Source organism: Schistosoma haematobium, chromosome 3 (assembly GCF_000699445.3).
Source record: "Schistosoma haematobium chromosome 3, whole genome shotgun sequence".
Lineage (NCBI taxonomy): Eukaryota > Metazoa > Platyhelminthes > Trematoda > Strigeidida > Schistosomatidae > Schistosoma > Schistosoma haematobium.
Window position 1 is genome coordinate 14,418,212 of NC_067198.1, and position 8,067 is coordinate 14,426,278.

Genomic DNA, 8,067 nt, shown 5'->3' on the forward strand with positions numbered 1-8,067 from the left:
TCGGCCCCTGTATCGACCAAAAATCTGAGCCCGAAATTCGATCCCTGACATGAAATAGACGGCTCGGGTAGTGGCCAGAAACAGGCGCCGCCATCACTGTCTGGCCGGGTCGTTTCCCTGATTTTCTGTGTCAGACGCAGAAAATGTGCACGGTCGTGTACAACGCCGTGCTTTGGTGCCGTATTTTTGGTGGTACCAACAAACATCAAATGTTCGCTTCGGTGACCGAGACCGTTGTCTGGAAAAAGATCTTCGTCTGGAGGGGATCTCGATTGTCTAGCTTGGATGGTTGCTATGGTCGATTGCAGTGACGCCAGCTGGCTCGTTAATTGTGTTAACTGCTTTTGAAAGGAGGCTAAACAGCTAATATCTGTTGGTCCAGGTGGTTGCAATGAGTTCACACAGTGATTGTCGTGATATACTTCCATCATTTTATCTGCCATGTCGGCTAAGTCATCAAGTGCGACGGATTTCCCTGAAACACTGAGAATTTGTCGAACGCTGTGTGGTAATCTTTGAAACCACATTTGCTTCAGGAGGGCTTCGTCTAGCTTGTATGGACCGGCGAGTTGTTTCATGTGGCGGAGAAGTTGCGAGGGTCTTTTATCACCCAAGTCACAAGATGTTAACAACTGTTGTAGCCTTTTCTCATCTGAGACCGTGGTGCGTTGAATAACTGCTGCTTTTATCTTATCATATGGTTCAGATTCTGGCACGTGATCGATTAAATCACCAACTTCAGCGGCAATCTCGATAGGAAGTGCGCCGACTACGTATGCATACTTTGATGCCTGAGATCTTATGCCTCTAGCCATGAATAAAGCTTCAATTTGAGCAAACCAGACTCTGGGATTATTAGCTCCATAAGTTGGGAGTCTGAATTCTGAGATAGAACTAACTGGACTAAAATTATTTTCGGGAGAGTTCGACAATGAGACAAAAGTTGTTACTGGAGGCGAATCCATATCAATGAGTTTAGTGGGAGAGGACATTACGAGAAAAAAATAAGCCAGTAAATTGTATGCAATGAAAAACAAAATAACCGTTGGGATAAACACGAGGCTCACCAAATAATTGTGGTGGACCAGACAATATATAAACGCAAAAGGTATCAACAAAGTTAATAACAACCAATAATAATATTAATATATACAAGTTAAATGTTACAAATACAATAATAATTAAGGACGTTACTTAAATTGCCCAAACGTTGCGTGTTCTGATTAAGTCCAGTAATGTAAATCCACAATTATAAATGCTTGATGACTCTGAGCAGGTTGGTGAACTCTCTAGCGATATAGTCCAACGTAGGATGTGATATATTCCGATTATAGTCTATAAATGTAGATAGTATTTGATTTAAACCTCCATTAACTCAATCACAAATGAAGATAGAACGAGGAATGCGAGAGTAGTAATGTATTTGTTAACCAGCACGAATATGTCACGCTATGTAGTAGCTCAACGGAAAGTGTCTTCAAGGTCAATGACTAAAACAACATGTACAGTCATTTAATGATGAATGTACATACAGTGAAAAATTGACAAAATAAATACAAATAATATTAAAAACTATTTACAAAATAAGCTTGTTAGAGTTATCTCCACATACTGCTTCGATATCCGATGAATTCAATGGAGCTTGTTTATTCAACTGTTCTACCCATCTCTTCCTCTGTTCTTCAATTTCAGTGATTGGGTTGCCTTCTTTGTCCTTTACCGGTTTTATTATTATATTAATTATAATATTTACCCACCAGTTTCTGCGCTGTGTCACATAGCTGTCTCATATTACCTTCTGTTGCAGCTTTTCCCCTGTCTTTGCTAGCTCTTCCACTTATTTCTGCTTCTCAACCCTAATGCTTTTTATCACTTGCTTGTTTGCTTCTGTGTACTCGGCTTGTGTCTTGATATCCTCTGCACTTTTTCGGCAAATGTTAGTTGCTATCTTCTCTGTTTAATGAATCTTGTCTATGGATTCGATAGAGATCCATTTCTTATGATGATGCTTCATAAGGCCCAGAACCTCCGGACACTTGAATTTATCGCTTCTTTGTTCCCTCCTCTTCAGTTGTCCTCTATGGTAGTTTCCTCTTCTTCGATGAGTAGATCGTGTAAGGCCTGCAACCTGTTGAGAGCTATAATGAATTCTTTGAGTTTGTCAATATCTCGAATGAAACTGCATCGAACGTTTGTAATGCTGTTTGTCCAGTTGTCCTATGCTTCCTTGGTAACCACTAGGTGGTAATATGAAGCTATGTCAGCTCCTCTCCTGGTTCTCACATCCTCCCTTGACCTTGTAAATCTTTAGTGCCTGTAGGTAACCCTCGTTCTATTGATATTAGAAACAAGACTAGTAGTGAATAAGTCTTTATTTAGGTCGTCGCTCAGTCACAGTGGAGCGTGGGATTACTTGTTCAGACAAACAAAGCTTTTCAACACTCAATAGAAGATAATAGGAAATATAATGCCTATACAAAATAAGGAAGTGAGTGGATACTTGAACTCTATCGTTTTGACATGTACTTAGTTGTTTGAGGTCAACTCTTAACCAGTCAACCTAGGCTGTTACATTAGCTTCCCCTAGAATGGACTTCCTTAGGAACGTCGGTTTGATTAACTGCTCTGTCAAAAACATCTAAGTTCTGTTTCCGCAGCCCAAAGGAGAGTTGCCGACTCGCTCAGTGTTTGACTTACAAACAATGACGACTAACTCCGTCAGCAATCGACGATAGTCCATGAATGTCTCATCATTTGCTAGCTTGCTATCTTATTTTGTAGCATGTAATTTCTTCTACGACTATCGCTGATGGATTGTTATGTGCCCTCTGTATGGTGATCAGAGCTTGGAAGAGAAAAAGTGTGAAGGAATGAAATAACAATATTTGAGGAAGTGCCGCGAGCGGACTAACCAACACCATGTTGATGAGGTGCGATTTTTCTATGCTCTGTCCGACTATCAGGTATTTACTCATCTGACTCTTGAGTCAGCCTCAAGTAAAAGAAACTGCGGTGAACCAGACGATATGTAAACGCAAAAAGTATCAAGTAAGTTAATAAAGATCAATAGAAATATTAATATATATAAGTTAATTATTACAAATGCAATAGAAAGCTGGGACTTTAGTTAAGTTCACCAAAATGATGCGTGTTCGGCTTTGGTCTGGTACTAAGAAACCACAATTATAAATGCTTGGTAATTCCAATCTGGTTGACGAACTCTCCAACAATATAATCCAACGTAGGATGTGATATATTCCAATTACAGTCTATAAATGTAGATAGTATTTGATTCAGACTTCAGTTAACTCAATCACAAACGAAGATAGGACGAGGAATGTGTGAGTAGTAGTGTATTTTTTATCCAGCAAGAGTATGTCACGCTATGTGGTTGCACAGCGGAAAAGAGTGTTCAAGGTCATTCCTTAAAACAACAGTTACAGTCATTTAATGTTAAGTATACATACAGTGAAAAATTGACAAAATAAATACAAATAACATTGAAAACTATTTACAAAATAAGCTTGTCAGGCCTATCTCCACAAAACAAAAAAAGAATCTACTTCAAAAGCACTGATGAAATCCAATCAAACATAAATAACTGCTCCGCTTCCTGAATAAAATAATAAGGTACAAAAAGTAAATACATAAATATAATCGATAATTGTCCGGTTCCACGTGTTTGGCTTCCAGAATGGATTGGTAATCTTGAAGGAAATAGACAGAGTGTAGACATCTGGTTGGCTTTTTGAATTTGTCATTATTCGAGGGTTTATTGTTTAGATTTGTAGTACTTGTTCATGGGGAATTTCTCATTGTCTGTTGTTAGAGGCCAAATCTAGTAAAATGGTTAATTTGGCTGGCAAAGCTTGCTCATATCATTCAGCGTGTGTTTACGGACAAAAAGCTTATGTATTCAGTATTAAAAAGTGAATATAACGCTCATGTATCAAACGTAGTAGCAGACTACATGTTTTTGTCAATTAAATAAAATGGGTGAAACGGTACAAAAAAATTTAAGTTAAATAAGCACAAGATATTGGTAGATACGTGGTTACATTTTAGTCTGCAGCCAAAACTGTCAATATTCTTGACTGACTAATCGGCTGTGTCCGTCTAACCTTTGTAGTGACTCACATTTATCACGACAACACGACTGGTTTAATAAAAACAATTATTATAACCAACTGTACCAGTGCTTGTTTTAATGTGCTTTTGTTTGACTGTGCTAATGACGGCTATATTGTGCTTCCATTCTTATTCTTACTTTCTGATTGTGACTTCGCGCGAATTCGGTTACGTTCTGTAACCAAGCTTGTATCCTGGCACGATCTCGGTATCCTTTCGATGCCACGAGATCGCCAGCGAATATATCTCGATTTGGTCCATTAACTGTCTTCTGATATTTGGCTTCTCGGGGATTTTATGGATTTATTTGGTTACGTTCTACCTTCGCCTTCTGATTTACTTGGCACGTGTTTCTTGGTAGCGGTGTTCATAGTTAACCTCAACTCGACGCCACGCTACACCTTTTTAGCCACTTGTGAAGATTTGTCGTTTTTGCTTGTCGATTCCGTAATTGTTTTGTCAAACGGCCTAGCAACACATATGGTGGTTCATGCTCGAGATAAGCTGGTTTTAGCCCATCAGTACTTACGGAACTCCTAAATCAAGCTTTTTACTCCTTCTATGAGGGTTAATAAACCCACCGGGTAGTCTCAGAGTCGTTCCGTAAACTAATTCCTCTGCTGAACATTGTGCGTCATTTTGACAGATATTGGTATTCCCAACTTAACTAATGGTAGGAATTCTGTCCACTTATTGAGGTTTGAGTGCAATATAATGGCAGCCTTTAGCTGACGGTGGAAACGTTCTACCATCTCATTAGCAGTGCAGCGTATCCTATTGTAGCCTAGAAGTTTAGCTAAGTTCTTAAATGGTTAGGATTCAAATTGTGCACCTCTATCCGTCGTTATTATTATAGGTGTAGCAAAAACGGTCACCTAGTTTTGCACGAAGACCTTAGTCACTGCTTCAGCTGTGATGTCCGTCCTCGGTATGGCTATTGGAAATCTCGTGAATCGATGTATACATGTAAACAGATAATTAGAACCTTTCAAACGCCGTAAAGGGCCTACTAAGTCGATATGCACATGGGCGAAACGTGCATCTGGCTGTGAGAAAACACCGATGGGTGAATTTGTGTGACGGTTAACTTTGAACTGCTGACACGCCGAACACTCTAACCCATTTGCGTACAACCTTCTGCAAACTTGGCCATATATATCTGGCATTGATTAGCTCAGTCGAAGCTTTTGCACCGGGATGAGATAAAGAATGTGGGTTATTAGATATTAGTTTTCGCATACTTTTGTGAAGGAAAGGTGGTGAAATTACATTGGTCGTGTCACAGTAAATTACAGTACCGTCAGTAGGCGATGGTAACTGCTTTAGCTTGAGACTAGACTTGTTTGTTGTAATTAGGTTTCGCAATTCTTGATCCTCTTCTTCTCTGTTTCTCAATGTCTCGAAATTTACTGTAGACTGTTGTATCACATTCATTTCTAGTCGAGATAATGCATGTGACGCTGGGTTTTCCTGACCTTTGGCATGTCGGATATCACTAGTGAACTGTAATATATACTCAAGGTGTCAGACTTATCGGGGTGAGTGTTTATCGACTCTCGCTTTTAGTCCATTGGTCAGTGGTTTGTAATTCGTAAATACTATGAATTCCTTGCCTTCTAACATGTATCAAAATGCTTAAGAGAGCATGGGTTGAGTGGTAGTGATTAACGAACTTCTGTAGAGCTTGACTTGTTGTCTAACGCACGGAGAACCAAGTCCACTTTGTAGTTTCTTGTCAAGCGACTAGTATCTCGAAATAAATCCATGATGCTTATAGAGAGGCTCGTGAAAATGGGTCCTCAGGCACTCATACTTCTATGAAATCTGAATATAATGCATTATGAAAAGCCAAGCTTACGTGTCAGATCGCCTGGTTTTTACGAGAAGTTCCAAGCATTTGAGTACATCGGGATCTCCGAACTACAGCAAATAATTTGTACAGTTTGCCTTTACCTTCTTGGGAAGTGACGTTAAGACATAGAATGAACTTAGTATTATATCGGCATGACTGTGCGTAAACTGTACCTCGGGAATTCCAGTCGCTGCCGAATCCGTAACGAAAGTGCTTGTATAATAAGTACCGCACATTATGTCTTTGAAGTATTCGAGCAGTCATACTACATCTTCGCGTTGTTCTTGTCGGCAAAGTGCATACGTAACAGTGTGCCCTTGTCCAAGACTATCGGTAGCCACTAGCTGGAACAGTGGGAAACTTTAAGATAAATTTCTTACTATTCGTTACTTACCCAAATTCTTTGGTCTGATTACTCAAGTCAATACATACTACATATGGGAACGCATGGTAAATAACTATTTGCTCACTGAGACTGAAGCAAATCATAGATATGTTCCCATTTTTATTGAATAACTGTACTTCAGCGTTTCCCTGAACGCGCTGAAAAATCTCGTTGATATTTTTAGCGTCTAAACTCAATCAATTAGAATGTGAGTTTAACAACCTGGGTACAATTGTGATCGCTGTTTATCGAACTTCCAATAAACCAAATTTCGTAAGCTACGAGTTGGAGTATTACTCAGTAGAAACGGTCTTAAATATATTCATTCACTCGACGTCAACCGTCGTTTTGAAGGATCTACAAAAATATATCTTTCTGTGCAAGGATGGTTGTGCATGGTTCAAATCGAGGTGATCCGTAGCTCACCATTTACTGCATGGACCCAAAATCCAGATTGGCAGTGTCAATATTTAGATTTGGAAAATAAATTCCTTTGAAATGAAGCATACATAGATGACCAACGTCGCATTCTTCGTAAAGTTGTAATGGTGAGTTAGGTGTTTGCTCTTCGGAAGAACGTTGATCAGCATCATCATCTACATCATGAAGACAGATATCTGATTCTGATGCACTGCATTAACGTCTATAAGTACAAACATATCTGAAGAAAAAAATACCTCAGAGTTGAGTCATCTTTGTTCTTTCAACATACTGGTATGACACTTAATGTGAGTATATTGTACAGAGTATTATCAATCGCAGAAGATCTATTACCTCCTATGAATTCGGTGCTCATCTTGCTGTGCTAATGCGATGTGGCAACTTCGACCGATGCATATATGCGCCTGGTCCTACGTTGTAGATGACTGGATGACCTTTTGTACCTCTTTCAATCAGGCCTCAAAATTGTCCCAACTGCTAAGTCGTCGCGATAACATAATATCACTGAAGATTTGGCGTATATCATGCATCATTACGATGGCATTACTTTCGTTACTTGAAAGGTGGACGTTACCAAACATAGTGTGGCTGATTGTATGTGGATCTCACGCAGTTTATTATAGCTTGTGCGCAAACCAATTTATATATTCTTCTCAAGCTACATTTTGATATTGTTAATTATTCGCTTATCAACCTTGATTGTCTTTATGTCAGCGTGTGTGTGTGCATTTCTTATCTTACTCACAATATGTATGTAACCTATAATTGTGTGACTATAAATCTCGATTAACGCTTGATTAAATCGAATTGGCTCACATGCCTTCTCCACTGCTCGTCATTTCTCTTTCTTTCTTTGATCGTTTGTCTGGATCAACGGCTGTATGAAGTACACGCGTTCTTATTTCCTTCTCGTATTTGACTTATTTAATTCATTTATTCACTAACGCTATTTAAGTCGGTTGGCGACATGTATATCTCAGTATGAATCAGAAACGAGCCAGTTAACGTCAGATCTCGGGTCATTAAAACTCATCAAATCTAAAATTGTTTTGATTTGAACGCTTCTGCAAAACCCTATGGATTGTCGAGGTGATGCACCAACCGTATTACAACAATTTGGTCTTTAAGTGCTCAGTAGCCTTCAACCGTGGAGGATGCCACTGAGCGGTTGCCTCTCTACCGTCTGTTCTTCTGCTTTATTGGCCACGGCTAGTATTAGAATATTATAATGGTGTTATGACATTGTTTTAAACCATTCTAC